This window comes from Lagopus muta, chromosome 1 (assembly GCF_023343835.1).
Source record: "Lagopus muta isolate bLagMut1 chromosome 1, bLagMut1 primary, whole genome shotgun sequence".
Taxonomy (NCBI): domain Eukaryota; kingdom Metazoa; phylum Chordata; class Aves; order Galliformes; family Phasianidae; genus Lagopus; species Lagopus muta.
In genome coordinates this window covers 167,526,047-167,543,722 of record NC_064433.1, presented here as the reverse complement: position 1 = coordinate 167,543,722, position 17,676 = coordinate 167,526,047, and the positions used below count along the sequence as shown (strand labels likewise).

Here is a 17,676-nt window from a genome sequence, read left to right as displayed (position 1 = left end):
ACAGCATAGGTCAGTGAATTTCTGAGGTCTTCATGATCATGATCCCCCAGCATAGGAGGGATGTGGAGCTCTTGGATCAGGTCCAGGGGAGAGCCACTGAGATGAGGAGAGGGCTGGAGCACCTCTCCTGTGAAGAAAGGTTGAGGGAACTGGGCTTGTTTAGCTTGGAGAAGAGAAGGCTCTGGGGAGACCTCATTGTGGCCTCATAGTACTTGAAGGGAGCATGTAAACAGGAGAGGGAACGGCTGTTTATGAGGGTGGATTGTAATAGGACAAGGGGGAATGGTTTTAAACTGAGACAGGGGAGGTTTAGGTTACATATTAGGAGGAAGTTTTTCACACAGAGGGTGGTGATGCACTGGAACAGGTTGCCCAAGGAGGCTGTGGATGCCCCATCCCTGCAGGCATTCAAGGCCAGGCTGGATGTGGCTCTGGGCAGCCTGGTCTGCTGGTTGGTGACCCTGCACATAGCAGGGGGTTGAAACTGGATGAGCACTGTGGTCCTTTTCAACCCAGGCCATTCTGTGATTCTGTGATTCTATGAAAACATCTGGCCACATATAGCAGCATTGAAGACTACACTATTTGAAAACACATGATAAACAGCAGTCAATTTTAGCAGACTAAAAGTGATCTTTTTTAAAGAAAAAATCCCTACAAAAATCAACTGCAATCATTTCCTAAATTTAAGAAGTTCCTACAGAAAACTATTTAAAATGCAGGAAATACAAATGTAATGTTAAACAAATACATACCACCTCTTTGCCATTCACACAAAACTTAACATTTATGATTTGACCTCACTGTTCTTATTAAAAATACATCTATGTTGATCTTTAAAAGGCATTTTATTTTCAGTTGCAGTGCTTTTCTATATCATAAAACATTTACAAACACATTAACCATGGTTTCCAAGAAATAATATTTAACTGCTGACACTGTGCAAGAGCACTGATGATAAAGGATATGAGAACTAGATCCTAGAAACATGCTGAAGACACTTCTTCATTCCTTTAATTTAGATACCATTAAAGAAACAACAATATTTAAAGCTAAGAACACATTAAAGGATCTGACACTCTAACAGAAGAATCAGGAGTTCCATAAAGATGGAATGCAGTCTTTTTTTCTTCTCTACTTTTGTTTTGTTTTTTTTTTTTTTAGCAATCAGTTGTTCTCTTACTGGCTGTGATTTTGTCAAACAGCAGACTTGTAAACAAACAGAAAATGGAGAAGAGTATCACAGTTTTTTGTTCCTTGCCAGGCTTAAAGCTTTTAACTGGGCAGGAAGACAAGCAAAAATTTGAAATCCACATTTCAACATACAGGCATTACAACAAGTTTCAAGGCAGTTGTCTTAGAAGTTACTGAATTTGAAATGTTTCTTCTCCTTTTATTCTCTTTAAAACTTTTGGTTTATAGGCATGACTTAAAATGAAAAATTCAACTCTTTTTAAAGATCAGTGCTCCAGCTCTAAACTCTGTTCAAAAAGTGTCTTAAGATATAGAATCACAGAATCATAGAATGGTTTGGGTTGGAAGGGACCTTGAAGATCATGTAGTTCCAACCCTCTGCCATAGGCAGGGACACCTCCCTCTAGACCAGGTTGCTCAAAGCCCCATCCAGCCTGGCCTTGAATGCTTCTCCCATCTAATGTTACACAGAAAAAAATTACAAATACCAGACATCCATCACGTTAGCCTGCTTGAGCCTGCAAGTGTGAACCAACACCTGAGCCTACCTGAATGAACTGGTACACCTGGCAAGTGTAATGGACCATTTCTTACTGACTGAGAATGAGCAGACTATACTTTTGGGGACAGTCAGTTCTCTAGGAGCCCATGACTACGAAGTTTGGGAAACATTGGCATTCTCCAAGATGCAGTGCAATGTGGTAATTTATGCAGCCAGATCCTAATACTGCTTTCTGCCCCGCTGCCTAGCTCCACATCTTTCTCCAATAAGGAAGTTAACTGGAATACAATGCACTGCTCCTAGAGTGCAGATTGTAGGAGAGGTCAGGGACACATAGCTGCAGTCCAAATGACAGTCAGTTTCTGAGAAGAGCTGAAAACACTATTACAAATTTGACACATATCTCAGAGCTGACATTCAAACCATCAAAGAAACGAAATACTGAAAATGCCTCAACAATTCCCTTCTCTGACAAGGATAGGAAAAACACACATCTAACCTAGGTACAGACCACCATGAAGTTGAAGGATACACGATTGGTTTGGGAGACTGGAAGAGACTGCAAAAACAAGGGTTTCTTTCATGACCAGCAAAGTAACAAAGTCTAGTTACTTCCTAATGTGCTTGCACATGCCCCAAAATACTCGTGGAGCAATCCCAAACTGACATTACCCTGGCTGGATTCCCACTCCTTCCTAAATAATTTCCCTAAATTTCTTCACAAAACACCAACTTCTCACTATTGGGAGCAACTCACACTGTGACTGTCAGACCAACCAGTGATGCTAATTTGCAAGGCAGCAGGTTGAATGGAATAGAAAATATCCACGCTGAAGCTTTTTCTGTCCTGGGGGCACAAATTTGAGTCATTTTTCTAATCTCATCCACTAAGTTTCATTGAAACTGTAGAAACTTGACCTTGTGACCTCTATCTCTGTATCAAATACAGCTCAAATGAAGCAGTGGATTGAAAAGTTACTGGGAAAAAACTCATTCCTATATATCTTGTTTTATTCAGAAAGTGGGAATGAAAACACAGTTGTATAACCATTGTGAAAATAGCTATGAATTTTATGTTATTTACTGTTTTCATTCAGGAGTCACACCACAAACTCAGCTATAACACAACACAGATTTTTACAGGGTGACAGTATGAAAGAATCCACAGAACAGAGACCGTTTCCATAAAACTGCCTTTGTTTTGTCCCTGTGCAAAGCACCCTAAATATATGTCAATTCATAAAGGTGAAATTTTAACAGAAACACAATTTTATACATATGTTTTGAACTTACCAAGAATGCAGCGGACTGCCCTCCGTGGAGATCCATGCTTCTCTTCCAATTCTGTGTTGTATCTCCCAAGGCTTAAGAAAAGTTCAGTGACACACAGCTTAGTAACAGAACACTGATATTAACTTTAAAGAATCAATCTATTCAGTGGGTTTTTCTGCTTTGTTTTTCAACGAGTAAGCATAATGGTTATTAAAGAATCACCTTAAAATCCTACTACTGCTACCTGGCTTCCTAATTATCTCAATTTAGAGAATAATTTGTAATAACAAGCAAGTCTCAGTTCCCTTTTTGAAAAATGCCACCCACTGTGCTCTTCATACCCTTTCTATTGCTCTAGAGACAAATAGTCAGCATAGCAAAGTTAATAGAAAATCGGACATTACAGGACAGGTTAGAAGGAAACAATGTGAACAGGACCAGAAGTGAAAACGACTTAACAAAAAGGGATGGAATAAAAGAAACAACGTTACTTTCTTAGCAGAGTAATAAAAATGGGATTTTCAGAACCATCCAACTTCTATTGAAGTAAAAGAATTACATCAATTCCAAATATGCTTTTAGAAAACCTTTAAGCCACTTATCTTTAAGCATTTAACTTTAAGCATATGGAGTATCTAAACTCTGCTCAGCTAAACAACTGAAGTGCTTAAATTTAAAAAACAAATGTAAATCATCTTGAAACCATTCACTCCGTTTGTAATACCAAGCTTGCATACAGATCCGAGCCCCAACTCCTTACCCTGCTTACATGCTGACTCACACTTGGGCTGAATCCAGCCTATTGGTTCTCAGATAGGCAAACCCAAGTACAAAACGTGAGGGACTAAAGTGCATTCAGACTTCTCTCTTACAAGCTGGCCTCGTGCAAGTATGATGACTTAGGTACGTGATTAATTGTTTGGTGAAGCAGAGCGCTAATAATTAAATGCTTAAAGTTAATTCTGGAAATGGATTTTAAAAAGAAAACTAAAGAAAGTGCCCGAGAAAGAAAAAAGAAACTGAAAATTAAATCAGGATTAAAAATAAATGACCTCTGGGTTATATCTCAGTGCACTCTGCCTGAAAACTGCTGCTTCTTTTTGGCTTAAGTATTAAATCTCATTTTTTAATATGCAAAATGGTAACTAACTTTGACAAAGGTTGAATTAGTTCAGTGTTTGATGACAGTACTGCAGTAATTCTTAACACAGAGTTAAGAAGTCATTCGGTTATTGGTATAAAGGGCTCACCATTTCTTCTGCCTTGTAAACACACCTGAGCTTCCAGTCCTGCTTTGGTAGAGAGCAGGGTGAGGGTTAATAGCCAATATTCCAATCTCTGTGGTAGCAATCATAAAGGGAGGAGGAAATGTGGAGATCGTAAGCTGCTAGTAGGGTTCTGCCCCTTTTACTCCTTACTCTACAATACAGTTACTAGAGGAAAACATAAATTGAGCCACTGAAATCAAAACAGCGAACCAACAAAGTTCAGGGACATCTCTCGGCATCCTGTGAACTTCTGGTCATTGTGATCTGCCTCCTAAACTGCAGATCATTGTATACACCGTTATTTTAAGCTGTCACCTCTCTAAACTACCAGGAAGCCAGTACCAGTGCTTAACAGTCACATTCTCATGTCCTCTCCTGCTACTAATATTCCACCCTTCACATACAGCTATAAAAAAGGAAATTCTCTCTTTTTAAAATGCATGCTTAATAATCCCATGTGTAAAAATCATTACTTAGTGTTGGTATGGAGCTAGAGCAAGGGTTGAAGACCTGACTAAGGCAGTGAGTTATTGATAGAATTAGTTCCTCTCTAGATTCAGTTCCCTTCTCACAAAATGGTTAAACACAATAACGTTTTGTTCCTTTTATGAGAATCATGAGCATTACTAAAATTTTATAAACGTTTTGAAGCTCAGATTTCAAAATTTCCCAGAAATTGGGAAACTAGAGAAGCAAATGAACAATTTACATCACGCTGTCTTAAAAGAAATGAATTGAACAGCATAAAAGCAAACAAATTAGTGCTAGCTAAAGCATTTCCAGACTTCTCACTCCTGTATTAATTTCAGTAGCTTTTCAATTAAATGCAGGAATACATATTTGCAAAGTCTGAGTTTCAGTCTTTCCAACAATTCTGCATATCCGAGCTGTGCTGCACTGATTGGTGGTGCTGATAGAAATTCTCCTATGGACACAGCTGAGCACATGCACAGGACTAAGGCTAAATCAAGTAATAAAATAATAGCTCATAAATTCAGTGTATCTCTAACAATTATTTGGAAAAGTCCAGGATGGATAAGAAGATGATAAAGCTTGAGAAAGTAACAAGCGAAATAGCGGGTGGGAAGGTGAGAAATCAGGTTCTGGCCCCAGCAATTACCCTACCAAAACCAATCTAACTTTAATACCAGTTAAATAACAGAATTGATACCAAGAAAAAAAAAAAAATAATAGAGCATCCCCTCAATAATTTATAGCCCTGAGAACCACACTTATTTTCTCACCATTTGATGAGTCCTCTTCATGTAAGGCCAAAGTTCGTGGGTGCTGTGGAGAAGATCACTTGGCAACTGCTCTGCTGTAATTAATCCATAAAGAATGGGCTTCAGTTTTCACAGATAACGAACCAGCACATTTCACAACCACTAACATGCAGAAGAATTTTTACAATGTTTAGAAGTTACAGCGAGGCCGATTTAGCAAAACTTCACCACAGAGCCTAAGTTTAATAGCAAATGTTTCCCGAGGCCTCAAGGATCTGTTCTTTATGGGTCAGGCCTATGGCTGCGTTAGAGTCAGTACTGTCAGGTCTTAGGGAAAGTATCGTAAGCCCAAACTTTGCATTATATCAGCTGCCTTTATGCTGTGTGAAGCATCTTAGACACTGGGGGAAAAAAAAATATATAGGGAATTTAATAAAGCAGATGTACGTCCTAATCTAGCACATACTTCCTACAGTCCTTAATACCAAGAGAAGGATCCCTAGATCAGCTCTCAAATGGCAAATTCAGAACTTTGTTTTCACTGCCATTGCAGTCTAATGTCTGTACAATAACAAATGGTGCACACTTCAGTCCTTGCTACATGACAACCCGAAATGGCATAAGCAATGAATTCTAAATCCTATGTTTGTCTGGATACATCAGAGACTTAATGACCACAGAAAGAAGCAGAAAAGTCAAAAATGAAAGGAGATGTTCAACTACAGTTGATTATTAGATTATCAAGCAGAAACTTAATAATTTAGTACCAAACTTTCAGAAGAGGTTTGAGGGGAGGCCTTGGTAAATCTCTAACAGGGATCCAGCAAAGAAGGCTGGATAAGCACCAAAAGCAAGGCAGGGCTTAAATTAGAAAAATTAAAAAAAAAAAAAAGTTGGAATTTCCCCTGGCTATGCACACATATGCCATACCAAAACAGGGAACCCAAATAATAAGTTGATGTGCAATTACTTGAAAATGTTATTATAACTGCTCCATGTTGGATGTACTTTGGTGGCCTCCATTTGGTGCAACTCACTTAGCAGCTGGACCAGAAGAGAATGGAATAATATGCAAGTACCCAGGCAGACCAAAGAATCCAGCTACACAGTTACACAGTAATGACACAATGCCAGTTTTCATTACAACAAATTCCTCTAATCCTCACGGTTGTAAAATAAATCTTAAAAACACATAGCAAGGTAATTTGCAAAGTAATGCGTGCCTGGGTCAAAAGACGGCCTCCAGCTTTCTAACCACCCCTGACGAGCTGGGAGCTCCTGTGCCATTCAGGGAGATCAGTACCTTGCTTTGGTTGTGTGACCTCACAGACAGATCCTGGCAGTTTGGTATATCCAAGCGTGATGCTTGTTCCATATAGGGAACTCCCAAGTATAGGAAGCCAGAGGGAATGTCATCTCAGTGGTGTATGTGAATTCGGGGGTGAATTCCCCCCGAAAGTCCCTCTCTTCCACCTAATACTGATTTTCTATAGAACTTTAAATGACAGATTTAGGGTCTCCAGATCCTCCAAGGCCTAAATCCAGGTTTCCCAAAGAAATGCCTGGGTCTCCAGATACAGCCTCGTGTCAGCTGTTTCTCTTACCTGACACAAGAGAATTTACACAACTAGGGGAAAAAGCTAACATTTATAGAGATGCACTTTCTCAAGAGCTGGAGCAAGTCAGTGGGATGAATACACCCAAGAGCTAAGGGCCATCAGGAGCCCAACCAACCACATAGTGCTTGGAGAACAAAATACATGACTTTGACCTTGCCTCACTACTGTAAACACACAATACATATATTGAAAAAAAAAGACAGATAAACTCAAAACATTCAACTGCACATGCTCCTCCCCCTGGCAACAGGAGAGCAGATAACATGACAAATGCTGGCCATGTCATGTTACAGCAGTGAAAGACTCTCTGAGAACGTAATGACACTCTCTGAGTAGAAGTGCCTACAGTGGGGGATTGGCTCTGCCAGGAGGTGTGCAGGTTGTGCTTCAGTGAGGAATGTGTGAGGAAGGGATTGCAGCACAGAAACTGCAGCTCTGCCCTCTATTAGCTGCCACAGCAGACAGGACTTCCACCGTTCTGATGAGCCCACGTTATCTGGAATGGAAATCTGATCTAAAGAGCTGACATCGCTTTTGTTGAGGTTCAAAATCCCTCTCCCCTGCCTTCTGTCCTCAGCTGTGCCCCTGCTGTGACTCCTTGGCTTTGCCAGTCACTGAGAAAACGAGCTGACAATCCTCTCCCAGATGCTGCAGCCAGAGAGTGCAATACCCACCTCGTATTGCAGGGGCTGTTAGACAACAGTGACTGCCCTTCCTCTCTGTTAAATATTTAACCATCCTGATCCTAAAATTATGATATTGTGCATTATTTAGCTACAATCCCGGAGATACGGGCAAATGATGCAAACCGAGACTATTGCACTGGGTTTACGCTTCGTGCAGCTCTAAGTCATACTGAGAGCAGTGATTGTGTAATACGACTTCCAGCTTAAGTTTGGAACAGGGGCATAACGAAGCACAGAACCACACACAGGATTGGGCCTGTGTGTGTCTGCGAGCACGTATGGGATAGCAGCAGTGCAGAAACTTCACTGCCACTAGAAATCCTAATGAAACCTCAGAAAAGCCATTTGAGAGGACAATAGTGTGATCCGTATAAGAGAATACCACATCCTATCTGCTACATCTTATTTCTGCATCATGGCTGGGAAAAAAATGGGTGCAAATAGCAACTAGAATCACTTTCGGGCAAAACTATATGCAATCTAAATACAGATGAATGGTATCGGCAGCACTGTATTTTTTATATATTTTTTCAGTGCTCTAATTGCTATTTCTACCACCAAATCCTGCTTTTGTGGGCACAAAAAAAAAAAAAAAAAAAAAAAAAAAAAATCCAAGCCGTTGGCTGCCGTTCCTTTCAGTGCTTATTGAAAACTTCACTCGGGGCAGTTTTAATCAGCTAAGCCTGAAAGTGTAAATATACGGCCAATCATTTATACTCAAAAAAAAAAAGAAAAAAAAAAAAAAGAAAAAGCCGTGAGGAAAGACCAGTTCCTTTTTTTTTTTTTTTTTTTCTTTTTTTGCTGAGAACTTGCTTTGAAAAAAAAAAAAAAAAAAAAAAGAGTTGGCTCTATAGTGATCCCGAGCTTCGGAGCTGAGGCGCAAGCAGCCGCACACGGGCGCGCTATCAGCGTGCGGTGTCTCACGCACCGCTCGGCGCTCAGCCGGCAGCCCCGGGATCGCGTGTTTCTGACCGGCAGCGCACTTCTCGTAGCCATGACGGTCTGAGCGAGCCCGGCAGCTCGGAGCTCCGTGCGTCGGTCGGTTAAGGAAAGAAAAAAAAAGAAAAAAGAAAAAAAAAAGGCAACGAGCGAGAAGAGAGTGAGAGCGCGGGCCTGGGAGCGGCGGTGCGCGGCGTCCGCTGCTCTCTCCCTCCCGCAGAGGGAAGCCCGGCGCCGGGGCTGAGGCGGACCCGTCGCAGCCTCACGTCAAGTGCAGAGGTCCGGAGCGCCTCCATCTCGCTTCCCCCCTCCGCCAAATGGGGCTGCGAGCGCGGGCCGAGCTCCGTCCGCTACCTGACGGCTCGGCACGGCTCCGGGGGGGCGGCGTGAAAATGAAAGTTCGCCTCTTCCCCCCCCCCACCCCCATCCTCCCCGCCCCGCGTCCCCGCAGCGCTATTTTTTTTCAAACCGGCTCTGCGCGGGGCCCGGCCCGCACGGCTCGGCCCGCAGCGTCTCCGGGCGGGGCGGCGGGGGGGACCTGAGCGCGGGGTCCCGCGGGGAGGGATGGGGGTAGCGGGGGGAAAAGCACCGCCGCGTGGAGCAACCCCCTTCCCCGCGGCCCCTTTACCTTGACAGCCGGCGGCGCTCCCCGTCCCTCCGTCCCCTCGCTCCGTCCCTCAGCACCGCGCCCGCCGGGTGACATTTCCCTCCCCCCTCCCTTTCCTCCCCCCCCCCCCCCCCCATCGGTGGCGGTTGGGTCGGCAGCGCGGGAGCGCGCGCTGAGCGAGGCGGGCGTGGAGCGCGCGCGGGCGGGAGGGGGGGGAAGGAGGGGGAGGGGCGCGCTGTCAGCCCTCGCCGCGTCCGTAAGCGCCGCTCGCTCAGCCCGGGCCGCGCGCCCCCCCCACCCCCCCCCCTCCATTCCCGGCATGCCCCAGGGCGCGGGGCCGGCCCTAACGAATTTGAATGAAGAGCCCTGCTCTTTCGGCGCCATTTTCGAGTGATGCCCGATCGCATCGCTGCCGCGGGGGAGCCGCGGAGAGCGCGGCCGCTGCTGAAAGCCGCTTCGCTCCACCGCCGGCCCTCGCGTTCCTCTCTCCCCCTCCCCGCCGCGCTCCGGAGCGGTGCCACGGGCGGTAAGAGCCGGGGGGAGCGGGCGGGGGGCGGCTGTGTCAGGCGGCGCTCAGCGCGGGGAGCGGCCGGGGGAGGAGGGGGGGGGATGGGGAATGGGGTACGGCGCGGTGCCCGCTGTGACAGCCCCATCTCCTGCCCGTACCGCGGGGTGCGGCGCTCGGGACGCGGCTCCCCCCCCCAACCCCCCCCCCCCTCCTTCCCCCCCCCGCGCCGCGCATCGCCCCCGCTGCTCTCTTTCTCCGCTCCCTGCTGTGTTTTCGTAACCCGGATTAATGCCCCTCGCGCTTTTTCTTCCCCTACCTCCACCCCCCCTCCCTTCCCCCCCAGAAAAAAAGCATAACCTTCGCTTTCAGCCCCCTTCCCTCCATTCCCCCCCCCCCCCCCGCATCCCTCCCCCTCCCGTGTCAGCAGCACATTAACTTCTCCCCGCTCCCCGCCCGCTGCCGCCCCCCCCCTCCCCCATTCCCCCCCCCCGCCGCTCCGTTACCCCGAGCCGTGGATGGCCGCTCCTCTTCCCCGGCGGTGTCCCCCTTTCCCTCCCCCCTACCCCCCCCCTCCGGACCCCTGGGCCCGGCCCGACGCTGCCCATTCACCTCCTCCTCTCCGCCTCCGGAGCGCTCCGCTCTGTCACCCGGCCGCCGTTCGTCATTGGCTCTGCTATTTTTTGGTGCCTGTTTCCATGTCACCCCTCGGCGGATCGCGATAGGCGATGAGCGGCTGCGAACGGCGCTCCGTGACACCGCCGCGCATCTCGCCGCCTCCCCCCCCGCTCCGCACCCTTTCTCAATCCGCGGTTCGGAGCCGCTGGGATGCGGCCGGGCTCGGCCCCGCGCATCGCATCGCCCCGCGCCGGGGGCGGGCAGCGCTGCGGGAGCGGAGCGCGGCGGCGGCGCCTTAAAGCGAAACGCAAAAGTTCGCCTCTCCCTTTTCCCTCCGTCCCTCCCTCCTTCGCGGGGCTGAAGGTATTTCGCGTGTCACGCAGGGATCCCCGCCGCTTCGCTCGGCTCCCCCGAGCGCGGGGCGCGCACCGCACTTTCCCAGCGCCGCTTTTTCCCGTGGAGAGCCGCTCCGCTCCGCCGGTTGTCCCTCGCTGCCCCGATGGCCGCGAAACGCGGCGGGCTCTCGCTAGCATCGCAATCTCGGAGTCTCCGCCGCGACGCGGCCACTCGTTACAGTACATTCGCGTCGCGGCTCGGGGAGCGTTTTTAGCGGCGAGCATGGGAATGCGTGCCGGGCCGCCTCGTCGGGCCGCGCTCTCCGCAGGGATGAGGGCTCGAGGAGCGGCGGCACCCGGCAGCCGTCCGCCCACCGGCACCGACTTTCGCTTTCAGGAGCTCGGCGTCCTGCCCCGCTCGGTGCCGCACAGGTGCGGGGCGTTCTTCCACACCGCTCGCCCGGCGTCGGTCCGCAGCCCGCGGTTCGTTCCCGTTTCTCATTGAAATGAAAGCCCGTGCCCTGCGCCCGCTGGGCTCTGTCGCACCATCGTTCCTTTTGGCTTTCTTATTTCTCGAGCTGCACCGTTTCCATATTTTATAATTACATAAAGGTGGGTGTGGCTAAAATGAAAGCAGTAAGCGATCTAATATCGATACGCGGGCTGTGGAAATTAGGTTTTCCTTCCTTATATTTGACATGCTCCTCATTTTGAGACACTTGGGGAGGGGGGTGGGGGGGAACCGTGTAGCTTCAATGGACCCTTGAGGAACTGCTTGCATTTTTCACCTCAGTTAAAACGTCAAACATTAACTGGATGGTTTGGCCCTGCAGAAGGCACATTTGGAGGAAATATCAAATGTGCTTCAAGATCGAAACCTGTGTATTTACACGATGGCGATAACTGAAAGCTGAACTTCTGTGCTTAGTGGTGTTTCTTCGCTGTGCCGTGCACTGCGTACACATACTTTCTTATTTTTTTTATTTTTTTTTCAGACTTTTTTTTTTTAATCTCAGCTGTCAGAAAAGCATCCAAATAAGCTTCTCTTGCCCTCTTAATTTTTTGGTAATTTTTTGGTAATTTTTTAACATTTTTTTTTGCTATTTTTTCAATAGCCTGGTGCCGAGAAAAACCCAACCAAGTTGCACTGAAAGTTTCCAAGAGGTGCATTCTCTTTTCAGAGAGAGAAACCTTGTGCAGCTTGGAGCAACTGTGCTTTTTGTAATGCTGAGGAGCAGCAGCAATGGGAAGGTGTGGGGCTGTGGGCAGCGTGTTGCAGTGTGGGGCACAGTTAGGCTGTGTGTATGGTCACAAGGTGTGCGAGGTGCTTTTGCTGCTTGGTCATCGATTGGGGTTTTGTGTGTTTTTTTTTTTTTCCTTTTTTTTTTTTTTTTTTTGCTTGGCTTTTGGAATTCTGGGCTTGTTCCTGCTCCATCCAAAGCACAGCGTCACAGGAGGGATTTTGCTCCTGAGCTGTGGGCTGCGTTTCCTTAATTCTCCCAGTGCTAATGAATCAGGATGTGAGCAGAGTGCAGCCGGGGCTGCAGGCACTGCCTGTCAGTGTGAGCAACAGGGGAAGGTGCACAGCCCATCCCTCCCAAAGGGCACAGCTGCCCAACAGGTGTATGGCACTGCTATCTATTTGAGTGAGCTGCACCCAGAGCTCTCACCTAACAGCGAGCACTGCTGCTACAGCAGCCTGCTGCTTTTCAGTTGCATTGGGAAACAGTTACCTACTGAGCACCTCCGTGTCCTACCAATATTCTGTAGATATTTCGTTTGATAGCTCCATCATCTGTCTGTGCCCAGAGGCCCCTTAGCTCTCATCCCAGCAATTTACATTTATTAAAGTTGTCAAAAGTACAGTGCAGCTTGGCCTTGTCCTGCGTGGGGAGGAAATGGGGGATTACACTGTGCCGTTCTCTATACCAGCAAGGAAATATTTTTTGATATATATACATATATATTTTTTTTTTAAATAAAAATAGCTTTGTGTACTCTTAAGTCTCCTTCCACAGATGTGCTGTTTGTACTTATTTATATAAAAATAAATGTACACATATATACATATTCTGAACACTTAACATTTAACACTGGAACCTGATACCAAAATGATGATTTTTTTTTTTTTCTATCACCACTAACACTGGGGAAGTGTTGCTTGCCCACATTTCTCGTGTATATACTCTGACTCTTCACACAGCTTTTTTTTTTTTTTTTTTTTTTTTTTGTTATTTAATAGAACTGGTGATGTACTCTAAGGCAGGAGGACTGAAGATGTGTCCCACAGATGTGAGGGGGGACGTGATGCAGAGGGGAGGTGTGTGGCATGGATTCCCGATGCTTCATTTCCCTCAGTCAAAATGCTGCTTTGCCATTTTATTTATTTATTTTGCAAATTATTGGCAGGAGCTAGGTAGGATTTTTTTTACTTTTTTTTTTTTTTTTTTTCTTTTTTAGGTAACTGTGTGTTAATGCACAACAAACAGGAGAAGTTAAGCTTAGCGGGGGAAATAGTATTTTTGAAATTACCCTAAATTTGGATGCTGGGCAGTATCAGAAATGGTTACAATGAGCTAGGTAGAATAATCCCTGCCTATTGTTTAATGGGGTGTGAGGCAGTGTCTGTGCTGAAGTTCTTTTTTAACCCTTTGCTGCAAATCCTAAAAGCAGTCCAGCTGCAGTGTGAGGAGCTGTGCCTGTTCCTGGGGCAGAGAGTGGGAGCGGGGCTGGGGGGCAGCTCTCAGCTCAGCCCCTGTGCTGCTGCTGTGCGCAGGGGCAGCAGGGAGAGCAGCCAACACCTGGCAGTTTTTTACTTTAATATTAGCATCTAATCATATTTTAGCACATCATCTCTTAAATAAAAAAAAAAAAAGTTATCTTTACAGCGAATATTAATGACTTTGTGTAATTCTAAGCACTTCTTCCTATCTCGGCAATGCAGTTGCCAGTGTGTGAGGATGGCCTCCTCGTAGGCACACACACATTCATTGCCACATAGACAGAACAGGAGAAAAATGTCAATTCTGTACATTGAGCTCCTATTTTGTAAAAACTTTCCCAATGTGTTGCTCTGAGATGATACTATGCTTACAGCTGAAAAATAGCTGTGACTCGCAGGGATGGTTGTTAATGTCTGGAGGAAACCACTGTTAGAAGAAGGGGATAAAAAGTGACTTTTTGGTTTGTTTTCAGAAACTGTAATGAGTGTATCCACAGTAAATGGATTATTAATAAACTTTTCAACGTCTGATCTAGCTGCAACTAATTATTTTATTTAGTGTGAGCTGAAATTCACAGGAAGGTCTCAGCTGAGAAGGAGATAATTACACTCGGCTGAGGGCTCCAGCCTCTGTTTTCGTAGAAGGTGCTTTTCTGTGAGCTTGCTTTCAGTATTAGCTTGAAGGATATTAAATCTTAATATAAGCTTGGGGAGGGAATTTTGAGAAGCATTTTTGTGTTATTGGTTGAAGAGCAGAAACTTTTATTTTCACTTATATTCCTTCCCATAATTTTTTTTTTTTTTTTTTTAAATAAGGCAAATTTTCTGTTCTGATTAAAGCAGAGTGCTTATCAGAGCTCTACAACTATGGGGATTTTTTTTAGGATTTTTCTGGACTACGATGAAGGAATAAAGGGCAAAATGATGGGGCACGTTTGTGAGCAGGTGAGCTGAGCGAGGCAGCTGCTGCCACGTTTGTTAGGCACTGCCTGTGTCATGTCCTGCTATCTGCAGTGAGAAAAGCTCCAATAAGTGGAAGGATGTGGCTGTGTGGATGCACTGCTTCCTGCAGTAGATACCTGATACAGTTATTCCCTCTCTCAGGTTATGTTTTGTTCTTACCTGAATATTGTCGTGGCCAATTTCTTTCTTTTTTTTTTTCTTTCTTTTTTTTTTTTTTTTTTTTATTTTTTTTATTTTTTCCTCTTCCCAGTATGCTTTTAAATTTTTGCTGGGAGAGCATTAGATGACTCTCCAGCTTCTCTTACACCTTCTAAAGCAGCTAATATTTGCGCAGCTACATTTTAACGAACGTAGCAGTGGTGACTGCCCTTGAAGAGAAGCAGCTGAAGCTCCTTCAGGAAAAACGTGCGAAGTTCAACCCTGCTCAGTCAGCAGCACCGTCTGGGGAGTGTGGCAGCAGTCATCACACACCCATTAAGCAGTTTGTACTCAACCTGTTTGCTGCTTTCAGGGTGGAGGGAGAGACTGGGAGAGGTTCTCCCCCTCCCTCCCCCCCCCCCGCACCTCCTCCCTTCCCCCCCCCCCTTTTTTTTTTCTTCCTCTTGCTTTCATGTTAAAATGCTGCAGGAAGAATGAAAGCAGGGCATGCTAATCTGATTTGTTTCGAGAGGCTTCTGATAATAAAGAGGCATATCACAGGTGTTCCCAATCAACCCGGTTTGGTTTAAAATATATCTCTCTCCCTCTTTAAAATTAGGATTTCCTGTAATATAGACAATGCGAGGGTCAGCCCGATGACCTCTGTCTATGTTTGGGGATCAACCATGAAACTGTGGGTGTTGGAAATATGTTATAATACATGACGTTTTTATTGCAGGTTTCGACCTTTCAATAGAGAGCTGATTTTGGAGAACGGCTTAGTCCTGTGATTGAAAAACTCTTTCTGGAAGGTTGATGGAGCAGGAGCATGGTATATATTATATTAACATTTCTCTATTACACGTGTTCTTAATTTAAAAAAAAAAAATGTATATGGTGTAACTTCTTTGGACTATTCAAAATAGGCAAGTTGGGCTGGGTTTGCCTGAGTTTTTTCTGTTTGGTAAAATAATTCTTCTTTACACTCTCTCTGTAAAATTCTAAGAGGCTGAGTAAAAGTGAAGCATTCACACGAGCTGTCTTCAGAAGGAAATGAAGTGGCCAAAATTCGTACAAAAAGCTGAGTTTGCAGCAGCCTTGGTCATAGAAGTTATATAAATTCTCTATATAGTATTGTTCTCGTGTTCATGTATTGGGAATTAGTCCAAGTGAAATGTTGCTAATCCAAAAACAAGGTATAGAGGAGGTAGTGTTTATTTTTAAGTAACGTTATTTTGTTGTTGTTGGGAGGGTTTGTTAAAGAAATGAACAGAGAGCTGAGTGCACTTCAATGTAGTGTGCAAAACTTATTTTTAAATGTGTTAACAAACTTGCTGCTTGACGAGCTGAGAAGCAGGAAACAAGACAAAATGGGCTTCAGAGGTACTAAACTAATTTGTACCTGTAGCAAAACAGGCAGAAATTTAATTTAATTTCTGTATTTGTCAGTAAATAGATTTTTCTATAGCAAAACAGCTAATATTTAAAAAATAATAAATAGGGACTGGCTACACTCATACTGCGAGTCCTGCTTTGCACCAGAAGTACTAATTTGGCTGAAACTGAGAAATCCATTCAGAGTAATCATAACCTACCTACTTGCATGTGAATAATCTTAACTAACCATTTCTAAAAACAACTGAAATTAAAATAGTAACTGTTCTTGGATTGAGTAAATTTGTTTAAATACTAAATGGAGCAGTAAAAACTGTAAAACTTTATCTTGAGCGAAATATATTACAGTGCAACAAATTTTATGAACATGTCGTGACTTTAGCAATTCCAGCTTTCAGCTGGAATCCACTTTTTATCCTTAATCAAATCTGTCTGTCTTCAAGAAGGCATTTTTTTTTTTTTTTATTTTGCAGGAAGTAATTGTATCATAAAATAAGAGAAATTTGGGAAAAAAAAATTGTAGATTATTCTGGTAACTGCTAATTTGTACTAACCAAATCCAGCAAAGTGTAAATTGCAGCTTTCCTCAGTGTTGTAACTAATGTCCACTACACCCGAGGAGCAGCTGCTTTTGCCACTAGAACACCTTCTGGCACAGATCTGTTTGAGGCAGACACATTCTGAAGGTGTTTTTCATATAATGAAAACTGTACAGTGATTTTTAGGGGTTGCGTAGACCACCTACAGGCAGTTATCAGTTGAGAAAGAAAATCCTGAATACAGAAAGTGCAGGGATCCAGAGGAAAAGGAGGGAAACAGAGGTTTCTATGGACTTAGCAATTTGTGATTAGTGAATTGGTGATTATTTTTTTTTTTTCCTCTTTGTGATTAACAGTTGTAGTAAAAGTTTTCTTTATTAATGCAGTTAGTGTTCGGGTGACATGTCTAATATGATCCCAAATACATATTTTACAGTTTGTCCAGAAGCTCTGCACTGAGTGTAATGCATATGGGTTTGGGTGATGTTTTTTTTTTTTTTTTTTAATCCTGCTTCTCTTAAGAACATAAAGATTTCACAGAACACCTCTTTGAATTTGTTCATTCTCTCTTCTTTTTTTTCTATATTTTTACTTTTTTTTTTTTTTGTCCCTGTACAAAAGCAATTACATTCTTGTTAATGAAAATCAGGATTATATTGCAAGGCAAAAGTATCTAAGGCTCCCTTGTGACATATTTAAAAGGTGAAAGTTTGATGGAGTGTTCCTTGGGCTGACACGAGTTCAGAGTATTTCTTATAGATTCCTATTCAGCAAAAAAAAAGATATAATGTCTGGTTCACAACTGTAAATCAAAGGATTTTTAAGTTTAGGGCCTGAGCCTGCTGAGTTCTAAATACACAAGTAGTCCTAATAGCTCACTTCCACAAATAAAGATTTGCAGAATCATGTCAGTAGATCCAAACTTTTATTTATTTTTTTTTTTTTAATGAACAAAAGATATCAAAGTAATTTGAACTTTGGGACAAGTTAAATAATTTTTTTCAGGAGCCCAAAGAGGAGAGTTTTGCAGTAGTGCAGTTACAGAGTGTGACTCGTGTACAAGCTGAGCTGTCTCTCAGGAGTGCTGTAGTTGTCAGTTACCATTAGAATCCATTTTTCAAGTGTCAATTGGCTCTAGAACAGTTTTTTAG

At 44.3% G+C, this 17,676-nt stretch overlaps 2 long non-coding RNA genes across 12 annotated transcripts in view; one reads left to right on the top strand and one right to left on the bottom strand.

Moving 5' to 3' along the window:
- The window catches only part of LOC125701475 (uncharacterized), a 46,159-nt gene extending 36,727 nt beyond the window's left edge, over positions 1–9,432 (bottom strand). For all 7 annotated transcript variants that reach the window (XR_007380251.1, XR_007380252.1, XR_007380249.1 and 4 more), the window contains exons 1-3: positions 9,332–9,432; positions 5,481–5,554; positions 2,990–3,060 (exon numbers count right to left, since the gene is read on the bottom strand). This is a non-coding gene — a long non-coding RNA (uncharacterized LOC125701475). The remainder of the gene's footprint in view (positions 1–2,989; positions 3,061–5,480; positions 5,555–9,331) is intronic.
- LOC125701499 (uncharacterized) overlaps positions 1–17,676 on the top strand; it is a 77,748-nt gene that overhangs the window by 37,717 nt on the left and 22,355 nt on the right. For 4 of the 5 annotated variants that reach the window (XR_007380258.1, XR_007380259.1, XR_007380266.1 and 1 more), the window contains exon 3: positions 15,331–15,423. This is a non-coding gene — a long non-coding RNA (uncharacterized LOC125701499). Of the gene's footprint in view, positions 1–9,700; positions 9,837–15,330; positions 15,424–17,676 lie in introns of those variants that run through there. The other variant, XR_007380257.1, reaches the window with a different exon arrangement.